A 24,533-nucleotide genomic window follows, 5' to 3' on the forward strand; every position below is an offset into this window, starting at 1 on the left:
ACGTCCCCCTGAAATCTGCATATGGGTACATCATGCACACACACATACCCTAAGGTGTGAGATTCCTTAAATGCGATTGCAATTTGAGAAATCGCAATTAATTGCGAATTCTCAAATTGCGAGGGCCTTGACCCTTGATGCATGGCAAAAGATAATTTTGCGATCGCAAACAGCCGATTTTGTGAATTGCGCCGTTTGAGATCGCAAAAAGCTTTGATGCATGTGCCTGTTAGTGTCTTTATTTCACCTTTTGACGCTATCCTTCCTCCTGCATTGGCTATCCTGCCTTTCTGCCACCAGGCACTGGGGGCTTCAACACGGTGAAAGAGGTGTTCAAGCACTCCAAGGAGGTTGGCACCCGGGGGCGGATTTACAAGCCCCTTGCGCTAAGGAGCGTCACACCAATGATGTCGTCATTGAGCAGGTGAATGCCAGCTCTGGCATAATGTGCTAAACACGTATGCGGTCCAAAGGCGAGACCTATTGGCTATGGCAATGCTTGTTTTATCCGTTCCTGAGGCCTCCGGGTGACAGTCTGGAGCAAGGACACGTCCCAGGAAGTTCTTTAGTCATTGTAAAATGTGTCATATTTATTCTTACTTTTGCTTACACAGTCTGTTCAGGCTATTTCTGTTTGTTCTGTTCCTGTCACCGTCTCTCATGTGCCGCACCTGGCTCTATTATCAAGTCCGCGCGAGAGAAAGATGCGTCAAATAAATAAATAAATAAATAGGCAGAAAACCGAACAGAACTGGAAGTGGCCTGGGGCCTGGTTTCACTTTACACCACACACCAGCGCTGGAGGGAGAAGCAAGAGAGACAGATGCAGGAACCTGCGAGCATCCCACCTCTGGAGCAGAGGTGGCGGCCCCCGCGGAGGAGGAAGGTGGGCCGGCCCTTCTGCTTTCGATCTGACCCCGGCATGAGCACGGACACAAGGGGGAGGGGGGGGGGAGGGCTGCAGATATTAGACATCCTGGGGGTCTGACGTGTCATGGGGGGGGGGGGTGTCTAGATATGACACGTCCCGGCCGCCCCCGCCCCAATGATACCAAAACCGATCCCGGCGCCGCTGGTTCCCCTCTCCGACGCCTGCTGATGTGCAGAGGGTCACAGGGAGCGCCCCCGCTTTAGTTCACAGCGGCCGCTTCATCCGTCCTGTGTGAATCCTCAGGCTGGGACCTGCCCAGGATCAACCCCCGCCTCCGTTCCATCTGTAGCGCTGCTGCTCTGGCGCCAGCGCCGCAGCGCTAGAAGGAGCTGGTCACAGCTGCACGGTGAGTGTGGGAGGGGCCGAACCGCCATGCTGCTCCGCGCTGCACCCCGCACTGCCAGCATTCACCACTGTTAGAGCTGACAGCAGGATGTGGCGCAGCGGCCGGACCCGAGGACTCGACAGCGGGTCGTCCATGTGCGAGTCTCGGCGGCGCTGCACCTGTGATCCTGAGCACATCACATCCATTGCCGGACGCAGCTCTGCTGCAAGACCAGAGAGGCAACGGTGTTTGGAATACATTGTTCCACGAAAGTGCGGGTTAACAGTATTCAGGCCCTGATAGGAGAAACTGAGGAGGAACAGGCATTGGTAAATGCAGAAAAATATACTACAGCCAATAGAAATTTAGGGTAATCAGTGGTTGAAGTGGGTGGGAGCGACTGGGGCCGGCATGCCCCTACTTTTTTAATTCCATAGATTCCGTTCCCCTACTTTTTTATTTTAAACTTGCGTATCAGGATGGTAGAAATAGCCAAGGCCCACAGATAAGGCTCGGCGCTCGTGGCCGTTTGGGGACAAATGGGGTGGGCAGAGAAGGAAAAGGACTGGGGGGCATATTAACAAGGGCAGTATCGCCTCTTTAGATGCACTTTTTGCTGCTAAAGCGGCGATATTTTAATTTCCCTATTTACAAGGCGGTGCTAACACGCATTATCGTACATTAGCACCAATTTTTCCGACGGCTTGTTTTGCATCTCTAATGAGATGCAAAGTGGTCGTAACTGGGCAGTTCTCCTTGTAAATATCGCTGAAGTGCACATCGCGATATTTCAAGGAGGACCAGGCATTTTTGCAGATGTTAGTTTTTGGCGAAAACTGCTGTTTTTGCCAAAAACTAAGGTCTGCAAAAATTCTGACTTACCTACATTTTACATTGGAGGTGGATTATGCTGATACGACCACAGGGTCGTATCAGCAAGGTTATCGCCGTTTTCCATGGAACATCACTGAAAAACTAGCGATGTTCCATGGAAAACATCACTATCACTGGAATAATTATCGCCATTACGCTATGCGTTGTTAATACAGCGCTACCATGGCAATAATTTCCAGCGATAACAATTGTCACGCTAAAAGTGGCCAGCGATAATTATCGCTGGCCACTTGAAATGTGCCCTCATGTCTTTTCAAAGGACTCTGGGGCATATTACCAACAAATATCGATATTTATCGCTAAGTAGGGTTAGTGGCAAAAATTTTATCGCCGCGCATCACCGGTTTTTATCGCTGAGATAACTTGCTATTATAAAGGTTTATCTCAAAAGCGATAAAAATCAGGCGAAATGCGTGAATATCGCTGAGGATACAGCGATATTCACGCATTAGACAGACCCTCCAGGATATCGCAATTTCGCGATTTCGCGATTTGCCGCGAAATCGGCACTTTTTAAAAAATGCCGCAATTTTTAGAAAAATGCCCGCAAAATCGGCATTTTTGTAGAAATCCCGGCATTTTTCGCTATATCCTGGGGGGTCTGCTTTATGTGGCAGATACTCAGCAGCATTGAAGCGTCACAGCGGGATGGCAAACCTCACACCTCCAGCCCTTGATGACCTGTTAAGAGGTGCTTCGAAGGTGACTGAGAGGGGGGGCTGCAGGTTCAGGAGCTGCGACATCTATTCACATGCAAACAGCCCTGAATGTGTCATGTCTCTGCTATTTAGAGGGGGGCTCACACATTCCATTTCTACCCAGGGCCCTAAACATCCGAGACTCGGCCAGATTACACCCCTGATTACACCGAGGCAGCACGTGGTTCTCTTCACAGAGCGTAATTACTGTCACTAAATTGTAAGCAAACCTCGGTTCTTCAAACATGCAGTCTATAATGTAAGAAAATAAAGAAATGGCACAATCGCACCCACACTGATTAACAAAGTATGGAGGACAATCAGTTCAATCAGTTCTCTTAGAGTATCTCCTGTAAGTACTGTACATCACAGTGGTGGATGGCATTTTGGACAGAGAGCCTGTCTTCTCGTTGTCTTGTGCAGGAGGGGGCGAGGAGCCCAAGATGATACTAAAATACTGCATGCCCACCCCTCTGCCCACCCTGGTGGATCCTGTTTTTTCTCCTGTGATGACTCCTGCCCTCCCCTCAGTGATGGCTCCTGTCCCCCCATGTTGTGGCTCCAGTCCACCCCCGCCTGTGATGGATCCTGTCCCCCATGTGGTGGCTCCAGTCCACCCCCGCCTGTGATGGCTCCTGTCCCCCATGTGGTGGCTCCAGTCCACCCCCGCCTGTGATGGCTCCTGTCCCCCATGTGGTGGCTCCAGTCCACCCCCGCCTGTGATGGCTCCTGTCCCCCATGTGGTGGCTCCAGTCCACCCCCGCCTGCGATGGCTCCTGTCCCCCATGTGGTGGCTCCAGTCCACCTGCACCTGTGATGGCTCCTGTCCCCCCATGTGGTGGCTCCAGTCCACCCCCGCCTGTGATGGCTCCTGTCCCCCCATGTTGTGGCTCCAGTCCACCCCCGCCTGTGATGGCTCCTGTCCCCCCATGTTGTGGCTCCAGTCCACCTACACCTGTGATGGCTCCTGTCCCCCATGTTGTGGCTCCAGTCCACCTACACCTGTGATGGCTCCTGTCCCCCATGTGGTGGCTCCAGTCCACCCCCGCCTGCGATGGCTCCTGTCCCCCATGTGCTGGCTCCAGTCCACCTACACCTGTGATGGCTCCTGTCCCCCATGTGGTGGCTCCAGTCCACCTACACCTGTGATGGCTCCTGTCCCCCCATGTTGTGGCTCCAGTCCACCTACACCTGTGATGGCTCCTGTCCCCCCATGTTGTGGCTCCAGTCCTCCCCCGCCTGTGATGGCTCCTGTCCCCCATGTTGTGGCTCCAGTCCACCTACACCTGTGATGGCTCCTGTCCCCCCATGTTGTGGCTCCAGTCCACCTACACCTGTGATGGCTCCTGTCCCCCCATGTTGTGGCTCCAGTCCACCTACACCTGTGATGGCTCCTGTCCCCCATGTGGTGGCTCCAGTCCACCTACACCTGTGATGGCTCCTGTCCCCCCATGTTGTGGCTCCAGTCCACCTACACCTGTGATGGCTCCTGTCCCCCATGTTGTGGCTCCAGTCCACCTACACCTGTGATGGCTCCTGTCCCCCCATGTGGTGGCTCCAGTCCACCCCCGCCTGTGATGGCTCCTGTCCCCCATGTTGTGGCTCCAGTCCACCTACACCTGTGATGGCTCCTGTCCCCCATGTTGTGGTTCCAGTCCACCTACACCTGTGATGGCTCCTGTCCCCCATGTGGTGGCTCCAGTCCACCTACACCTGTGATGGCTCCTGTCCCCCATGTGGTGGCTCCAGTCCACCCCCACCTGTGATGGCTCCTGTCCCCCATGTGGTGGCTCCAGTCCACCCCCGCCTGCGATGGCTCCTGTCCCCCATGTGGTGGCTCCAGTCCACCCCCGCCTGTGATGGCTCCTGTCCCCCATGTGGTGGCTCCAGTCCACCCCCGCCTGCGATGGCTCCTGTCCCCCATGTGGTGGCTCCAGTCCACCCCCGCCTGTGATGGCTCCTGTCCCCCATGTGGTGGCTCCAGTCCACCCCCGCCTGTGATGGCTCCTGTCCCCCATGTGGTGGCTCCAGTCCACCCCCGCCTGTGATGGCTCCTGTCCCCCATGTGGTGGCTCCAGTCCACCCCCGCCTGCGATGGCTCCTGTCCCCCCATGTGGTGGCTCCAGTCCACCCCCGCCTGTGATGGCTCCTGTCCCCCATGTTGTGGCTCCAGTCCACCCCCGCCTGTGATGGCTCCTGTCCCCCATGTTGTGGCTCCAGTCCACCTACACCTGTGATGGCTCCTGTCCCCCATGTTGTGGCTCCAGTCCACCCCCGCCTGTGATGGCTCCTGTCCGCCCATGTTGTGGCTCCAGTCCACCTACACCTGTGATGGCTCCTGTCCCCCCATGTGGTGGCTCCAGTCCACCCCCGCCTGTGATGGCTCCTGTCCCCCATGTGGTGGCTCCAGTCCACCCCCGCCTGCGATGGCTCCTGTCCCCCATGTGCTGGCTCCAGTCCACCTACACCTGTGATGGCTCCTGTCCCCCATGTGGTGGCTCCAGTCCACCTACACCTGTTTTTGCAGCAGGTCATGGTTGGCTCGAGATCTGTGGCAGTGGAGGGGTTAGTAGTTTGTGCGAGAACCTTGAACAGGCGCTTTGACCTGTTCTTTGCAGAGTTCACAGGAGCTCTGAAGTGAGTGGATTTGGCTCAAGGATTCAGTCTTTGTATAGTTTTCACACTATGCAGAGCCTATTTATAGTCAGGGGAGAGGGCGCTAATCTCCATTCTTTTTCACAATTTCTGATAAGCTTTCTTTCTTTGTAGAGTTCTTTTGAGAAGCACGGATTTCAGGGTTTTGGTCTAGATAATTTGCACTTCACTGGTGCAAATTTGTCAATAGGGTTTTCCATGTGGGAGTTGTATTTGTCGGTGGCCTCATTAATATCAGAGTGGGTTGTAATTGAGATTAGGGTTGGTTGGGCCTTGATGGTCGTGGCTTCTATGTCAAGGTTGGATGCGTCCCTGAACCATATTTTCTCTTTCTTGGTTGCCTGGCAGTTTTGGTGTAAGAGCCGGAGAGAGAGAATGGGATCTGCATGTGGTCCGACCAGTCGACTGGAATGAGGTCGTATGACTGTAGATTGGGGGAATTGGAGAATATCTTTTGTAGTGTGTGGGTTTAAGGCAGTGTTGTTGGAGATACTTGTCTATGAGAGAGGCTGTACAGGTGGCTACCAAGCTGTTCCCCTCGATTCCCCAGTGGATGTTGAATTATCCAAGGAACAATATGTTGTCTGAGCTGATCAGTTAAGAGGTGAAGAGATCCATACATTCCTCGATGACGGAATCATAATGACCTGGTGGATGGTAAATCACATTCAGTTTGATGGTGGAGGTAGTGGATGTGGGCATTGCCACGACATGCGTCGAAAGACTGAAACTGAACCGTTTGGAAGATCCTGCATCTCAGTGAGTTTCAGTGAATGGGTGCGAGACCTCTGCCTAGTCTATCTTCTCTGTCTCTACATACGATGGAGTAATTGGGAGGCAGTAGAAGGTCTGTAGCGTGGTTAGATGAGTTGTTGTGCCATGTTTCAGTGAGGATCAGGATATCAAGTTCATGGTCCAGGATCAAGGCCGATCAGAGTGTTTGACTCAGACCGGCAATTGTGTAGCGTGCAGTTCAGGGACAAGCTGTTCACTTTCTGGCCAGGCTGTTCAGGGAGGGAGGTTGTGATTTGTATCAAGTTAAGAGGGGGTGAACGTACATCGGGTTGGTGTGTGTTAGTTTGACTGCAGTCTGAGATAATGTTGGAGATCGGATCGCCCAGAACGGGAATAGAGGGTGGGAACTTGAAGCTGCATAACTCTCTAGGAGATAGGATAGTTCTGAGATGGCTATGGGAGATTGAGTCCTTTTGGGTCTGGGTAGACAACTTTCTCTCTGTATGTAGGAGGGTGTGGGGTGAAGGCCATTGGTGGGTGAAGGAAGGAGCAGCAACAGGAGGATAGAAAGATGCTTGGATGGGAAAGAGTCGATGATAGGATATTGATTCTTCGAGAGAGGTGTGAGAATGAGGAAAGGAGCTATTTGAGCAGAGGCCAGTCATGTTCATTAGTTATGAGCCAAGACCTGGAAGAAGCTCCCCCCTCCACCTCCGGCAAAGCCCCACACTGCTCCAGTTCAGGAAGGAGCTCAAGACCTGGAATGAGCTCCCCCCTCCAGCTCCGGCAAAGCCTCACACCGCTCCAGTACAGGAAGGAGCTCAAGACCTGGAACGAGCTCCCCCTCCACCTCCGGCAAAGCCCCATACTGCTGCAGTTCAGGAAGGAGCTCAAGACCTGGAACGAGCTCTCCCTCCACCTCCGGCAAAGCCCCACACTGCTCCAGTTCAGGAAGGATCTCAAGACCTGGAACAAGCTCCCCCTCCACCTCCGGCAAAGCCCCACACTGCTCCAGTTCAGGAAGGAGCTCAAGACCAGGAACGAGCTCCCCCCTCCAGCTCCGGCAAAGCCTCACACTGCTCCAGTACAGGAAGGAGCTCAAGACCTGGAACGAGCTCCCCCTCCACCTCCGGCAAAGCCCCATACTGCTGCAGTTCAGGAAGGAGCTCAAGACCTGGAACGAGCTCCCCCCTCCAGCTCCGGCAAAGCCCCACACTGCTCCAGTACAGGAAGGAGCTCAAGACCTGGAACGAGCTCCCCCCTCCAGCTCCGGCAAAGCCCCATACTGCTGCAGTTCAGGAAGGAGCTCAAGACCTGGAACGAGCTCCCCCCTCCAGCTCCGGCAAAGCCCCATACTGCTGCAGTTCAGGATGGAGCTCAAGACCTGGAACGAGCTCCCCCCTCCACCTCCGGCAAAGCCCAATACTGCTGCAGTTCAGGAAGGAGCTCAAGACCTGGAACGAGCTCCCCCCTCCAGCTCCGGCAAAGCCCCACACTGCTCCAGTACAGGAAGGAGCTCAAGACCTGGAACGAGCTCCCCCTCCACCTCCGGCAAAGCCCCACACTGCTCCAGTACAGGAAGGAGCTCAAGACCTGGAACGAGCTCCCCCTCTACCTCCGGCAAAGCCCCACACTGCTCCAATTCAGGATGGAGCTCAAGACCTGGAACGAGCTCCCCCCTCCAGCTCCGGCAAAGCCCCACACTGCTCCAGTTCAGGAAGGAGCTCAAGACCTGGAACGAGCTCCCCCCTCCACCTCCGGCAAAGCCCCACACTGCTCCAGTACAGGAAGGAGCTCAAGACCTGGAACGAGCTCCCCCCTCCACCTCCGGCAAAGCCCCACACTGCTCCAGTACAGGAAGGAGCTCAAGACCTGGAACGAGCTCCCCCCTCCAGCTCCGGCAAAGCCCCACACTGCTCCAGTTCAGGATGGAGCTCAAGACCTGGAACGAGCTCCCCCTCCACCTCCGGCAAAGCCCCACACTGCTGCAGTTCAGGAAGGAGCTCAAGACCTGGAACGAGCTCCCCCCTCCAGCTCCGGCAAAGCCCCACACTGCTGCAGTTCAGGAAGGAGCTTAAGACCTGGAACGAGCTCCCCCCTCCACCTCCGGCAAAGCCCCACACTGCTGCAGTTCAGGATGGAGCTCAAGACCTGGAACGAGCTCCCCCCTCCAGCTCCGGCAAAGCCCCACACTGCTGCAGTTCAGGAAGGAGCTCAAGACCTGGAACGAGCTCCCCCCTCCAGCTCCGGCAAAGCCCCACACTGCTGCAGTTCAGGAAGGAGCTCAAGACCTGGAACGAGCTCCCCCCTCCACCTCCGGCAAAGCCCCACACTGCTCCAGTACAGGAAGGAGCTCAAGACCTGGAACGAGCTCCCCCCTCCACCTCCGGCAAAGCCCCATACTGCTGCAGTTCAGGAAGGAGCTCAAGACCTGGAACGAGCTCCCCCTCCACCTCCGGCAAAGCCCCATACTGCTGCAGTTCAGGATGGAGCTGAAGACCTGGAACGAGCTCCCCCCTCCAGCTCCGGCAAAGCCCCACACTGCTGCAGTTCAGGAAGGAGCTGAAGACCTGGAACGAGCTCCCCCCTCCACCTCCGGCAAAGCCCCACACTGCTGCAGTTCAGGAAGGAGCTCAAGACCTGGAACGAGCTCCCCCTCCACCTCCGGCAAAGCCCCACACTGCTCCAGTTCAGGAAGGAACTCAAGACCTGGAACGAGCTCCCCCCTCCAGCTCCGGCAAAGCCCCACACTGCTGCAGTTCAGGAAGGAGCTCAAGACCTGGAACGAGCTCCCCCTCCAGCTCCGGCAAAGCCCCATACTGCTGCAGTTCAGGAAGGAGCTCAAGACCTGGAACGAGCTCCCCCCTCCAGCTCCGGCAAAGCCCCATACTGCTGCAGTTCAGGAAGGAGCTGAAGACCTGGAACGAGCTCCCCCCTCCAGCTCCGGCAAAGCCCCACACTGCTGCAGTTCAGGAAGGAGCTCAAGACCTGGAACGAGCTCCCCCTCCACCTCCGGCAAAGCCCCACACTGCTCCAGTTCAGGAAGGAGCTCAAGACCTGGAACGAGCTTCCCCCTCCAGCTCCGGCAAAGCCCCATACTGCTGCAGTTCAGGAAGGAGCTCAAGACCTGGAACAAGCTCCCCCCTCCACCTCCGGCAAAGCCCCATACTGCTGCAGTTCAGGAAGGAGCTCAAGACCTGGAACGAGCTCCCCCCTCCAGCTCCGGCAAAGCCCCATACTGCTGCAGTTCAGGAAGGAGCTGAAGACCTGGAACGAGCTCCCCCCTCCAGCTCCGGCAAAGCCCCACACTGCTGCAGTTCAGGAAGGAGCTCAAGACCTGGAACGAGCTCCCCCCTCCAGCTCTGGCAAAGCCCCACACTGCTGCAGTTCAGGAAGGAGCTCAAGACCTGGAACGAGCTCCCTCTCCACCTCCGGCAAAGCCCCACACTGCTGCAGTTCAGGAAGGAGCTCAAGACCTGGAACGAGCTCCCCCTCCACCTCCGGCAAAGCCCCATACTGCTGCAGTTCAGGAAGGAGCTCAAGACCTGGAAAGAGCTCCCCCTCCACCTCCAGCAAAGCCCCACACTGCTCCAGTTCAGGAAGGAGCTCAAGACCTGGAACGAGCTCCCCCTCCACCTCCGGCAAAGCCCCACACTGCTCCAGTTCAGGAAGGAGCTCAAGACCTGGAACGAGCTCCCCCCTCCACCTCCGGCAAAGCCCCACACTGCTCCAGTACAGGAAGGAGCTCAAGACCTGGAACGAGCTCCCCCCTCCACCTCCGGCAAAGCCCCACACTGCTCCAGTTCAGGAACAAGCTCAAGACCTGGAACGAGCTCCCCCTCTACCTCCGGCAAAGCCCCACACTGCTCCAGTACAGGAAGGAGCTCAAGACCTGGAACGAGCTCCCCCTCCACCTCCGGTAAAGCCCCACACTGCTCCAGTTCAGGATGGAGCTCAAGACCTGGAACGAGCTCCCCCCTCCACCTCCGGCAAAGCCCCATACTGCTGCAGTTCAGGAAGGAGCTCAAGACCTGGAACGAGCTCCCCCCTCCAGCTCCGGCAAAGCTCCACACTGCTCCAGTACAGGAAGGAGCTCAAGACCTGGAACGAGCTCCCCCTCCACCTCCGGCAAAGCCCCACACTGCTCCAGTACAGGAAGGAGCTCAAGAACTGGCTCTTTAGATGATCCCAGCACGCGCCGGAGACGCCCCCCAGCGCCTTGAGACCCTCCCAGGTGAGTAGCCGCACTTCACAAGCCTCTGATTGACAGATTGATTGATGATTGGGGGAGATGTGGGTATCTGGTGTTAGGGGAAGTTATGGCAGTGGGTGAAGAAGGGGGAGAGGGGCGGGGAGGCACATGGGTCAACTGTGGAGCAGGGTAGAGGATGGGAAGGGCAACCTCAGGGGGAGAGTCTGGTGTGGGGGACAGTGGAGATCGGCGGTGCGGAGATGGTCTGTGGGGGGGGGTGTTCATGGTTTGGTGTTATCTGTGAGCAATGGGCGGAGGGGGGCATGGCTGACTGCAGGGGAGCCCAGGGAGAGAGGGGATGTCTGGGTGGACCATAAGGGGTGGGGTTGTGGGTGAGGGGTGTTAGGGATGAATAGAGAATGGGAGCGCGAAGGATCATCCTAGGGCTTGAAGGTGAAATAAATGAGGTCGATCGTGGCCAGGATTGTGTCGTTGGCTTAAAACACAATTTTTCTGTTGTTGTAGATAGAGACAGCAAGGCTGCCCGAGAGGCCAAAGGGGGAAAAGCCAGTCAGTCAGTCAAAAGCTTTTATTTCGGTTTAAAACCATAAAAAGGCATATTTACATACATCAATGCGGTTTAAGTAGGGTTATGCATAATAAAAGTATTAAAAGACCTCAAAGGACCGAATTTCATAAATAAAGATTAAAAGGTTATAATTACATGGATAGGTATCTCACTAACGCTCCAAGAATTCCCACCAGGCTGCCCAGTTTGCTTTTATAAAGGAAACCCCCCCATTTTTTCACAGCAGGTTGCCCCGAGGGGAATAGTTGGTGAGAGTACCATTTTTTAGTTTAGTGTTGCACACCTTGTAAACCACATGGACAGAAGAAATTTAGATGTTACATAGACTGTCAGAAAGTCAGTATCCGTTTTAAGAATTCTATAGTTCTACCTATAATCCCTGATACTCCTGGACTTACAGAATTGAATTATCCATTTCGCTCCAGCCCGAGAGTACGAGGGGCAGAAGAGCAGAACGTGAAGATCTGTCTCTCTGCTTCCCTGGCACCCTGAGCAAGTGCTCACTGGAGATGTGACTTTTAACCACTTAACTGTTGTGCCCCTAAGGGGGAGAGAGCCATGCCTGAACTGGATATAAAGTTTCCTGGCCAGGGGAGGGGTGGGCCTTGGTCTCTAGGAATGTGTTAGTCAGCCTACCCAAGGAAGAACTTGAGACTAAGAGAGCTGAACCATGCTCTCTCATTGCCACACTCAGAGTTTTCTTAGGGAGCACGGGGCAGGTCTCCTCGGGGGAAGACCACAAATCCCCCCTACCGATGGCCCGGGAGAGGTGCTGGATGTGCTTTAGCCATGGAATGTTACCCGCGCCCCCGATTGCTAACAGGTCTTGTAAATCCTCCCTGTAGCTCTCAAGTTCCAGGGTGGCCCATAGTTGTCTCCAGAAAAACAGAGGGCGATTCAAAATGACATCTTGGATAGGGACCAAGCCCAAGTTCAGCCTTAGTGGAATGAGAGGTGTGCTCTGAGCTAGCCTCAAAAGGCGCCTCCTGAAGCTGCTCTCAGTAAGGGAGCCACACTTGCGTGCCCCCAAAGGTCCGCGCCATACAGTGCGCCACCTCTCGCCTGGGTTTTATATCTTTCGACAGGCGGTCCCACCAGTTTGATGAAGGATTCATTAAAAACTTTTAAAATACCGCCCGAAGATTGGGCAAGCTTCAGATTACCTTTGGTAATGTGCGACCCCAATCCATTCTGTCATTTAAGGAGACCCCCAGGTACTCAAAAGTGGACACCCGATCGAGGGCCATTCCATCCAGGTGCGGGTGGGGACAATTAGAGTGTTTCAACTTGAACACCATATACCTGGTTTTGGTAAAGTTCATTTCTAAGTTCCTCACTTTACAAAACCTAGAAAAGGCATCCATTGTACGCTGAATACCCCCGATGATTTGGACAATATGAGGGTATCATCGTCGAACATTAGTGCCGGTATTTTCCGTCCCGCTAGACTGGAGGAATCCAGATCTTTTGCTCCCAGTAGGAAGGCAATCAGCCCATTAAGGAATAGATAAAATAGTGTGGGGGCAAGGACGCACCCCTGCCTCACGCCCCTTTCCACTGGAAACGGGGTTGACAGCTCACCTCCCCTCCCGTGCCTCACCCTGGCATACGTGCCCTGGTGCAAACGTTTAAAAAGATCACACAGGTAGGCCGGGGCTCCCATCTCCTTTAGAATAGCCCAAAGCTTGTCCCTCTCGACCAGGTCAAAAGTGGACCTGAGATCCACGAATATCAGGTACAGGCTTCCCTCGCCCAGGGTGACCATCTTCCAATATACCAGCTTTAGCCTGAACAGCTGATCGATCGTTGAAACCCTCGCTCGGAAACCTGCCTGCAGGGAGGTTAGGATGTGATGGTCATCCATCCAACACTGCAACCTAGTTAGGAGGACTCGGGCGAAGAATGTCTGGAGGGCATTGATCAGACTTATGGGGCGATAATTGTCCGGGTCCAAGGGAGAAGCCTTCTTGTGGATGGGTATTATTTCTGCCCCCAGCCAGGTCGGGGGGATGGCCATACCCTGCATGATGGCATGTTAAATTTGACTTGTAGAGCGCACGTACGCCCGTAGGCTTCATGGCGCTAGAGGAAGTTTTCAGAAGCACAACACAACAACAGGAGGACAGCTTGGAACATCTAAGGATAGGCTTCCCTAAAGAGCCAGGTCTTAAAGGCTTGTCTAAAGGCCTGAATATCCTCGTGTGACCTTAAAGAAGCTGGCAGGGTGTTCCAGAGGGAGGCAGCAAGAAAGTGCAAGGAGCTGCCGCCCTGACGTTGTTTCCTAACAACAGGCACCGTGAGCAGGCTTTTGTGACTGGAACGAAGGTTACGAGAGGGGACATATCTGGCAAGCAAGTTGATGATAAATTTAGGGCCCTTGCCTTGTAGTGCCCTGAAGATAATGCAGCCGGTTTTAAAAGCCGCCCTCTGGGCTATCGGCAGCCAATGCAGATCTGCCAGGCCTGGCCTGATGGACTGCCATCTAGGAAGCCCACAGATCAGCCTGGCCGCCTGATTTTGAACTAGCTGCAGCCTCTTGAGCTGCCCGGCTGGAAGACCCAAATATAAACTATTTGAGTAGTCCAGCCTAGACAGCACAAGGGCGATGGTCACCTGTATCAGGGCAGAATGGGTTAGGAGATGGGCAATCTTTCTAATCTTGCGCAGCTGAAAGAAGCATGCGGAGACTACTGTCCCTACCTGACTTTTCAAAGAGAGGTCTTCACTAAAGGTGACTCCAAGGCTCTTGACCGTGCGGGATTTGGAAGGGGGATTTCCCATCTCCGGAGGTATTAAAAAAAGGTGCAAATATATGGTGCCCAAACCCCTTGCTCGGTCCGGTATAGATCCCCAGGAATCCTATCAAGGCCCTGGGCCTTCCCCAGTATCCGACTCCTGATTGCAGCCTTCACTTCGTGCACGGAGAACTATCATGGGCACTACCCATCACAAGGGCTAGGTCAGGGAAGTTTGGAGGATCAGCTGTCACTACTGGGGGGGCCACACAATCTAAATCTAGTGAGTAGAGGGGCTTAAAATGAGCAAGCCACACCTCCTCACAGAGGTTGGGGACAACAGCAGACTGCCCTGTGGCCGTGCCTCCACGCATCAAGTTCCAGAAAGCCCTTAATTCCCGGGCATCGAGTGCTGCTCTGATTTCCTCCCATCTGTCGCCTTCCCACTCTGCCTTAGCCGCTTGAGTTAGGCTTTTATATATTTGCCGTGCGTTCCTAATAGAAATCTGGGTGCCCGTTTTCACCTCCTTTAGGAGGGATGATTTTGCCTCCCTGCATTTTTTGTTAATCCAGTGATCTCTCTTGGAGGTTTTCCCCCTACCAATTTCGGGAGCTGTGAACAGACCAGCCAGTGTCGTGAATAGCGTATTATGAGTGGTCTGGAGGGCCAAGAGATACAAGGACTCAGAGTTACTACTCCTCAGCTCTCTAACCTCAGCTAGGGCGCCTGCTACTCGGTTATATAATTTATCAGGTGCCTGGGCCACCCTCTCCCACCTAACACGCCTGCCACCTGCTGTCAGGAGTAGATTCTGATTAGTAGGGGGAACTGCTTCCGCCTGTGTAGTTTGTTTCCCCAGAGAATCGGCTAATTCGAGTGACAGCAAATTATGATCGCTGTCAACTCTTGGGATTACACGGAGCGTTTTTAAGTGAGCCCAGAATTCAACGTTAGTCAGAATATAGTCGATTGTCGTGCTTTTCCCTGGTCCATTATAGGTGCGAGCACCCGGTGTATCAGGTGGAAGCCTGCCATTGCAGGCCCTTTGGGAGAATGCCACAACCAGCTTATTAATTGCGAGAGCCAACGGCATCAGGCGGTTTTCTGGGTACATGGAACATTCGGAATTAACCATGTCTCATCCTCCTCAGAAGTGACAGAAGGAACCCTGTGAGCGGCTCAAAATGGCAATTGAGATCAGCCCCAATAATTATATGATACAGGGGGGAAAGGAGGATAAGAGTACCTCCAGAGCTTCCAGAGTGGATAGCCCTATTTGTCGGGGGAAAGGGCGTAGATAGATAATAATTACTGCCAGTACCATACACCCTTTACATGACAGTATAATACACAAGATGTCCAGGGAGTTAGTGTCAATTTCCTTTACTGTGCACCCCAGATGAACTGCCACCCAAGTGCACAACCCTCCAGACGGTCTCCCCCGAGGTCCCTGGACTGCCGCTCTGTGATATGATGCAAAACCTGCCCTCACAGGGGCAGACAGGAGCCAGGTCTCTTGAAATAAGCAGAGATCATACCCATCCACCAAATCCCCCCACTCAGGGTTTTGTAGCGTTGTCCCCAACCCGGCTAAGTTCCAGGAGGCAATCAGAGTGGAATGTTGGGCCGTTAGCAAGATGCTCCAATGGGGTACGCTTTTCCGGGGGCAGATGTTACCTGTAGGTAGGAGTCTAACTCTGTTCCGTCAGCTGGTGGTGCGCAATTATTAGATGGGGGGGGGGGGGGTGAGCCATGCATCTCTAGATTGGGGGGCTGTACTAAGGGCCCGGTTACTATGCGTGGACCTCCCACCTCCAAAGATGCCCAGGGGGGTGGAGCCATGGTAGGGGCACCCAGCGGTAGTCAATCCACACTGCTTGAGGCCCTACATCTGTTGGCCACTGGGATGTTAAACTCGGGGGCTGTGTTGCCAAATAAGGGAAGAGGTTGTTCCAGCGTGGCCTGAGACTGATTCTGGCGGTAAAAGTACCCCAGATGGCGGATGTTAATGGTACCTGAGAGGTCCGGGCCACTACTCCATAGCAAGTGCTTAACAATTGCAGGGTCCCTAAAATTGACAATGATGCAATCAGCCTCGATGTCTTTAGGTCTTGTCCCCAGCCAATTGACCCTACGTACAAACATGATCTCCCCCTGGCCTTGTCCCTTAATGGGTCGGTGCCTGTTTAGCCAGTGGGCAACCTTATTCTTTAATTCAGGGAATGTTTCATCACGGACGCTAAACAAAAGTGGAACGCCCGTGAGCACCGCCACATAAGGTGCTGCCTCAGCAGGTAACTGGGGCAGGTTGGAGACTTCTTATCACCAGTTTCTTGTGGTTTGGGGAGGGAGACGAGGTTAGATTTACTCCCGGTTGCGGTGGAGCGCATACTGGTACTCCTTGGGGGGCCCATGGCTACTACTGATATGGGAGTTTTCCCTACAGCTGCAGGTGCCGGGGATTGTAGGGGGTTTGCAGGAAAGGGACTGGCTTCCCGCCCGGTGTCTAGGGGGGTGGGCAAGAAAGGACCAGGGCCCACTTTTGGGGGCGGGTTCCCCGGTACACTGGTTACCTGACCTCTACCCAAACTTTTGTTATTAATGAGAGATGCTAGTCGGTCAATCCTGGAGGACAGGGTTTTAAAGTGAGAGGTTATGAGCTGGTCTATGTGGGCCTGCAGATCGATTAATAAGTGTGTAGCCCACAGTGGGGGTAAGTGGGAGCCAGGCTCCAAGTGCGGTGTAGAGAGTTTTGAAGGTATTTTATTCACTTGTTTTCGTGCTGATTTCGTCTTCCTTCGTTTAGAGCAAGGATTGGGAGCCTTTTTACCTGCGGGTAGAGAATGTAGCAAGGGGTCCACTACAGAGGTAAAAACTTCCAGGCCCTGTTGAGCACAGGGTAACTCTGAGAAGGATGTGAGGAATGAGGTGTATTCGGAGGGGTTGACTGTGGTTTCTGGAGAAACCCCTACAGGCTGGGATGGGACGATCACCGGAGTGAGAGAGAGTCGCCTCTCAGTATTTTCAATAGCAGTAGAGACAACTCCAATCGTTTTTTGAAGCATTTTGTCTATTGCCGTGAGGGTTGGTAAGGTAGGAACCTTGTTGCTTTTACCCATGTTACTCATAGTCCGATAATAAAAGAAGGGGAAGAATCCCGACTAAACACAATTTGTGATAAAAACAGATTAAACTAAGGTTTAGTTTACAAAGTCCCACTAATTAATACTGCGATTAAAAGTCCCTACTAGTTGTACCTGAACCTTTAGGGACGAGCTTTGACTGCTAGATAATAATAAAGTAAAATGGAATACAAATAAGAAATTGGTGCCCACAGGTGCAGTTCAATTCAACGTGAATACCAGTCATTGACAGTGGTTGCTGGGAAGAGTAAAGGGGGTGGCCCAGCCCAGCCTCGTTCTGCCCCGGACGGCCACAGACGGTCCCGCCCTTGTCCCGGGCTTAGCCCGGCGCACACCCACGCGCGGGAGTTCGTAGTGGACTAAATACCCTCAGGTGATGATGGGAGGGGCTGCTGGGTCACTTGCGGCGCTGGTGCTCTATGGGGCTTGAAGTCCTGTCCCTGCTGCTGATCGTCTCCCTGGTCAAAATCGGAGCGAAGGGGGAAAAGCATTTGAGTAGGGTATGCTAGAGAGAGAGGAGGATGGGAGAAAGTTGCATAGGGCCTGATCGCTATGTCAGTGTTGTCTGTGAAGAGGAGGAGGTGCGTTCTGAGGGCGCCTTTGCATTGGCAATGACATTGGTTTGTGAAGAGGGTTTCCGGGTGGTCTCTCAGCGTCCCATTTTTCAGGTTTTTCTTTGCATATTTGTTAAGATCTGGGGGTATTTGATCTTGAAAGCATTGGTGCCAGGCATAGACAGGCGCAGTGGTGGGGATCTGGGGCCCGTGGGTGTCTCCGTCATGTTAGAGGGTGGTACGAGATGTATGGTGATAGGAATTATTTAGATAACCGTTGCTAGGGCTTGGGTGCCCTCACTGGGATAGCACCATGATTTTACCTCCTGCAGGTCCAAGATGGGACAGTCAATTGATAGGGCAAGTGAAGGGTAGGCGTCCCTCCCAGCCTCCCCAGGAAGGATCCCACAATGCTCCATTTATAACTTTGCTCCCGCGTTTTGTCTAAAGGACCGCAGAGGCAGGCAGGGAGAGATTGCAGTTGGATGTTGGGTGTCCCCCTGTAGGTTTAGTAGGATTTGGGCTACCTCAGCAGAAACTGAAGCCCCTGCGCCCGCTTCTCCAGCTATACTGCCCATTGCAGAGGGGGGGCAAAAAGAGAGTAGGCGCTCCTCCTGGCCTCACCAGGAAGGTCCACGCACCATTTTTGTCCAAGGGACTGCAGATATGCCCCTGTGGTGTCCAAGTCGATTCCTGGGCACTGCCAGTGAACAGGGAAGCCATCTTGAGTGTATGTACCGGGCACTAATTAGCACACCAAAGCCAGAGACATTAAAGATTCTGCTGCCTGTGATTTGCGACTCTGACTTCCCCAAGACCATGAGGCCCATTTGGCACCAGGACAGGTGGGAAATCAGCTATTCTAGGAGACATGGGTCACACCAGGTCAGACACAGCCCTGAGTTGAGCTGCCTGATGTGCCCATACACAAGGACATTTTCACCATCTTGGTGATGGAGGAATTAGGAAGTCGGGGACAGGGTAATTCCCACTTCCCACAGGAAGCGGTCATATAGGGGGCATAGTCTAAGTAGCCCATTGGCTACTACTCTTCACTCCCCTAACACCCCTAAATGAATATTTAGGGGAACCCCTGCCACTAGGAATTCAGATTCACATGATTAAAAAAGAAGAAGATCAACTGATCAACGCTAGAACTGGTGACTTGCTGTGGTCTTTTGGCACCAAACCTTGCCTGCCTGCTCCTTTCTCAACAGTTGCAAAAAAAAGCCACTCATCCTGCAGCTGTGTAGCCTCTAAAATCCACAGAGACCTGCCAGCACTTTGCAAACCAGCCAGCATTTCCCTTGATGTGGAGGAGCCACGTCCCTGCAGCCTGAAACCACTGACCGTGATGCTCGGTTCAACGAAGCTGCTGTCCACTAGGTCCACCAATGCAAAAGCAACCCAGGAGGTGGTCGACATATTCAAAGAGGTCAGATCCACCTTACCACCAACTTTAGAGATGTCAGGATCACTACGAGCCTCCCTGCACCAATACCCCGGTTACCGGGCCCCTTGCTGCAACCAACGCTTGTTTATAGTCCAATCCGGACTCCAACAACCCAAAGAATGACCAGCCGATGAGGTCAGCACCACAGAGGCCAGCACTGAGAGTGGTCCAGCTATCCTGTTTTGTTCCCCCTCTTCAGGTCTAACCGAGAACTGTGAGCATCTTTTACACATGAGGACCAGCTAACAAAGACCCTCTGCACCCGAGCTCCCGGCCCAGGACTACGAAGACTGACTCTTCCCCCCTTGCTCCCAGGACCCTCATGAACCAAGCCCCTTATTGGGGACTCCCGGACTTATCCCTAAGTCTCCCTTTATAGCCCATTTCTAGGTGGCCCCCCTCTTTACCTACGGCGTAGCGCACAAGACTACCAACCCGTCCAACTCCTCAGCACCTGGACACTCCAGGGCAGGTAAACCCGAACTAGTGTTGGATCCTGGACCATGGCCCCCTAATACCTTACGTCCTAAAGAGGAACCTTGACATCCTATTGCAAGTATGTGTATACAGTAAATGTTTCCTGCTGTATAGGACAGCTTTACCACTTGAAAACATACTTTTCGCTAACTTTTCTAAAATCTGTAAAAGTGATAACTTGAAAAGTACTTATCTAATTACGAAGCTCTTAGTGTTAAAATATATATAAAATGTGAGTTCTTTTACTAAATTGGCGTGGATCTCTTTCTGGAGTGTATGCATCATTTATTGATTCTGTGTGTGCAACAAATGACAAACACTCTCCTCTGATGAGCCGAAGGCTGCTCGACCACACTACAACAAATAGAGCACCGTGGGACACTTAAAGCAAGCCCCCGTCCACTTATAAGAGATACCTGCACTCTTTACACAGCGTAGCCCTTTTTGGAATACCTTAAAAAGAGGCAGATTCTGTTAATGGTCTTCTTGATGACTTGTCTGGGAAGGGGAGCAGAGAGATGAGTCTGTAGTTGCTGAGTACTTCGGATTCAGCAGAGGTTTTTTTGAGGAGGGCGGTGATTTTGTTGAGTTTCCATCTATCTGGGAAGGTGGTTATCCCGAGGGAGGTATTGATTGATGAGAGTGCAGCATCTGTGTGACTTCCTCGCCACCTCCTTCCACCGCAAGATCACAGACATTCACGACAGCTTCAACAACCTGACCACCCGGACAACTACCGACACCTCAGACCCAGCGACCAACACCCACATCGATCCCCTGCTCGCCTGGACCAACATAAACGACGACGACACCATCAAAATCATGAGCACCATCCATTCCGGCTCTCCATCAGACCCATGCCCACACATCTTCAACAAAGCTAGTGCCACCATCACACCCTATCTCCCCATCTCCGCAAGGCCATCTCCGCAAGGCCATCAACATCTCCTTTGAGACCCCGACCTTCCCGGAGATCTGGAAGCACGCCGAGCTCAACGCCTTAATGAAGAAACCCAAGGCGGATCCGAGGGACCTCAAACATTTCCGGCCCATCTCCAAGCTCCCATTCCTTGCAAAGGTCATGAAAAAGACCGTCAACAGACTGCTGACCTGCTACCTCGAGGAGAACAACATCCTGGACCCGTCCCAGTCCAGGTTTTGCAATAACCACAGCACCGAGACGACCCTCATCGTCGCAACCAATGACATCAGGACCATGCTGGACTACGGCGAAACCGCGGCCCTCATCCTCCTGGACCTATCAGCCGCCTTCGACACGGTCTGCCACCGCACACTACGAACATGCCTCCACAACGCAGGGATCCGAGACAAGGCTCTGGAATAGACCACCTCCTTCCTCCCCGGTAGAACCCAGAGCGCCTGCCTCCACCCTTTCCGCTCCGAAGCCTCCAAGATCAACTGCGGCATACCCCAAGGATCATCCCTCAGCCCGACATTGTTCAATGTCTACATGGCACTGCTTTCCCACAACTGCATGACCTCAACATCATCTCCTACGCCAACATCACCCAGCTGATCCTCTTCCTCACCAAAGACCCCCTCACTGCCAAAACCAACCTCCAGGAAGAAATGAAAGCCATCGCTGAGTGGATGAAGAACAGCAGTCGGAAGCAGAACTCAGACAAGACAGAGGTCCCTTATCATCTGCTCCACCCCCTCAGCCTGGGACGACTCCTGGTGGCCATCCGCACTTGGAGCAGCAGGGGCACACCCACCGACCACGCACGCAACCTTTGATTTATCCTCGCCTCAACACTCTCCTTGACCAAGCAAATCAACGCCGTCTCGTCCTCCTACTTCAACACCCTCCGCATGCTCCACAAGATCTACAGGTGGATCCCCACCAAAAAAAGAAGAAAGGATTTATGTGATAGGATTGCCTCCTTTTTCCACACTAAAATACAGGATATCCACCTAGCTCTTGAGGAACAAAGAGCCTGTATTAGTGTGTCTACTGTCTGGGCTGAGACGAATACGTCCACTACCGACGCCTCCCCTTTGGGCACCCTGGACTCCTTCCCACCTCTGGCTCTGCAAGATCTTGAAATCTTGCTTAATAAGATCAAATCTGGTTCCCCCCTGGGTACTTGCCCACTGAAAGTCATCAAGCAGTGTAGGGAGACCTTCCTACCACCGCTGCTAGAAATAATGAATCTAGCTATAAGAGACGGTGTCTTCCCCTCGGAGTGGAAGAATGCAGTAGTGAAACCTCTGCTAAAGAAGGTCTCCCTCGACCCGGAGGTCCTAAAAAACTTTCGTCCGATCTCGTTGCTTCCCGCTCCGGCGAATATGCTTGAGGCACACCTGAACAAGCATCTCGCTGCTTTTGTGGAATGCTCGGGCTGCTTGGACTCCTCCCAGCACGGATTCAGGAGGGAACATAGCACCGAGTCGGCCCTCACCATCGTGCTCGATAACATCCGCACGACAGTGGATGGGGGCCAGACCACCCTCCTGGTCCTGTTAGATCTAACTGCGGCCTTCGATACCCTCTCCCCCTCAGTACTCACATCTCGCTTGAGGGATGTGGGGGTGAAGGGCGCAGCTCTTGATCTACTGTCCTCTTTCCTTGTTGGGAGGGAACAAAGAGTCAAGTTGGGTGAGTTTCTATCTCTATCCCGACCAGTGCTATGTGGGGTCCCTCAAGGGTCGGCTCTTAGTCCGACCCTATTCAACATCTATGTGACCCCACTGGCCAGACTAATAAGAACTTTCGGGATGAAGGTAGTTTCCTATGCTGACGACACCCAAATACTCGTCTCTCTCTCCCATTCAGATGTGCAAACCGCCTCCAGGTTTAGATCTTGTATGGAGGCGGTTGGTCACTGGATGATTCAGAACTCACTTAAACTGAATGGGGAAAAGACTGAGGTGATGGTGTTCGGAGGGAACGAAAACATCTGGTCAGCCAGCTGGTGGCCTGATTCGCTTGGAGTGTGCCCTTCCCCCACAACATCTGCTGAAAATCTTGGGGTGATGATAGATCCTGCCCTGGATATGGGCAGACAGGTGAGTAGAACCATCTCCACCTGTTGGGGCTTAATCCATACCCTGCGAAGGATCAGAAAATACCTCTCTATGCAGTCCAGAAAGCAAATAGCTGTTGCACTCATTGGTTCACGTCTGGACTACTGTAATGCGCTGTATGCGGGGCTAAACAGGAGCCTCCTGCAGCGCTTACAGGTGGTTCAGAATGCCACAGCCAGATTTGTCCTGGATGTTCCCAGACGCTCCTCGGCCACGTTGGCCAGGAAAAAGTTGCATTGGCTTCCGGTAGAACACCGAGTGCGGTTCAAAGTCCTGTGCATGACATATAGAGCCATTGCCAAAAACAGTGACTCAGGAGTGGGTTCCATCATTTCCCACTATACTCCTGGAAGGAATCTGCGTGCCTCCGGGAAACTGCTCCTGTCAGTTCCTCGTATACGAAGAGCCAAATGGGGTGGCAGGGCCTTCTCTACCCTAGCTTCCAAATGGTGGAATGATCTTTCTCTGGACCTTAGGACCCTACCCTCGCGACAGACATTTCGTAGTGCCCTAAAACTCGCCTCTTCTTGCAAGCCTATGTGTAAGGATGAATGGTTCAACTTTCTGATTCTATTGTTAGGCGCCTTGATACCTGCGGGTTATTGTTTTGCGCGTTATAAATTTTTATCAATCAATCAATCAATCAACCCAGACCCTCGTCAGCAGCAGGCTGGACTATGGAAACGCCCTCTACGCAGGGGCCTCGGATAAACTCCTGAAAAAACCATAACGCATACAGAACGCCTCTGCGTGCCTGATCCTCGGCATCCCGCGCCACAGCCACATCACACCCCACCTGAGAGATCTGGACTGGCTTCCTGTCAACAAGAGGATCACCTTCAAGCTCCACAATCATGCTCACAAGGCACTCCACAACACCGGACCAACGTACCTCAACAGACGACTCACCTTCTACACCCCTAACCAACAGCTCCGCTCCGCCGACCTCGCCACCGCCCCCTCATCTGAAGAGCGACAATCAGCGGCAGATCGTTCTCCCACCACGCCGCCAAGACCTGAAACACCCTACCCATCCACCTACGGCAGACACAAGACCTACTAACCTTCAGCAGGCTCCTCAAGACCTGGCTATTCGAGCAGTAGCAGCACCCCCCGCTGTGCCTTGAGACCCTCACAGGTGAGTAGTGCGCTTTACAAATGTATTGATTGATTGATTGTGGGGATAGGGGCCTGTGGGTGCCCCTGAGTGGACCGCCTTCATTATCGCTGCAGTGTCCTCGATGGATAGTCGGTTTCACACTGTCGGTTGATAGTCTTTGGTTCATGAGGTTAGCAGGCTGCGAAGGTCGATCAGGGAGTGGACAGGATTTGAAGCTGCTGTAGATCTTGGTAATTTTTTCATGGAAGAAGTCACAGAGGTTGTTGCAGAGTTCTTGTGTAGGGGTGATTGTTTGGGTTACAGCTGTTGGATTGGTGCATTCTTTGATAATGACGAAAAGTTCCTTGCCGAGTTGGAGCAAGTGGCTTTCTCTGCCTCTTGTGACATACAGTTATTTTCATTATTTGGGGTGTTTTCTGCGTCTTTGCCGTTTGCAGCGTCTGTGCTGTTGCAGGTGTAGAGCTTTGAGATATTGTGCAGAAGTATTTTGTTGCTGTGTTTTTGGTTTTCTTCATGTTCATGTTTTTACTGAAACTGATTTGGCTTGCATACACACTTAATGTGAATAGGATTATGAATAACAAACCACTTTGTGTCTTTACAGGTACAAATATTGGTCTGCTGATATTAGTGACTCTGGTCTCTCCTTGTAAACCCAAATTCCGAAAGAAACACGTTTGCTTTTGACAATTAAAATGCTTGAGAAAGATGTTACCCTATGTGACACAGGAACAGCTTGCTTCGGCTGTGACAGCACTGGGCTGTTCTCCTAAACTGCTACGTATCTGGAAAGTCCCAAGAAATAACTCTCTAACAGTGACCAGTGCTCATCATATCAAATGGCAATTTGAAAAACTAGAAAAGGGACCAGGAACACTTTATAGACAATTTAAATCTAGTTGGAGTTGAACACCTGGAAATGTGTGTAACATACATAGGCTTTCCTGTTTACAGTTTCTATTTTTGGTAAATTCTGGTGCCGT

General features: G+C 53.0%; 1 protein-coding gene across 1 annotated transcript in view; it reads left to right on the top strand.

Annotated features, from left to right (window-relative positions):
* Nucleotides 1–1,102: 1,102 nt before the first annotated feature.
* Nucleotides 1,103–24,533, top strand: part of LOC147725818 (uncharacterized) — a 257,980-nt gene continuing 234,549 nt past the window's right edge. The window contains exons 1-2 of the mRNA XM_086959995.1: nucleotides 1,103–1,133; nucleotides 1,221–1,277. The gene's annotated coding sequence lies outside the window, so the exon portion shown is untranslated. The remainder of the gene's footprint in view (nucleotides 1,134–1,220; nucleotides 1,278–24,533) is intronic.

This window comes from Lissotriton vulgaris, chromosome 3_1, assembly GCF_964263255.1.
Source record: "Lissotriton vulgaris chromosome 3_1, aLisVul1.2, whole genome shotgun sequence".
NCBI lineage: Eukaryota > Metazoa > Chordata > Amphibia > Caudata > Salamandridae > Lissotriton > Lissotriton vulgaris.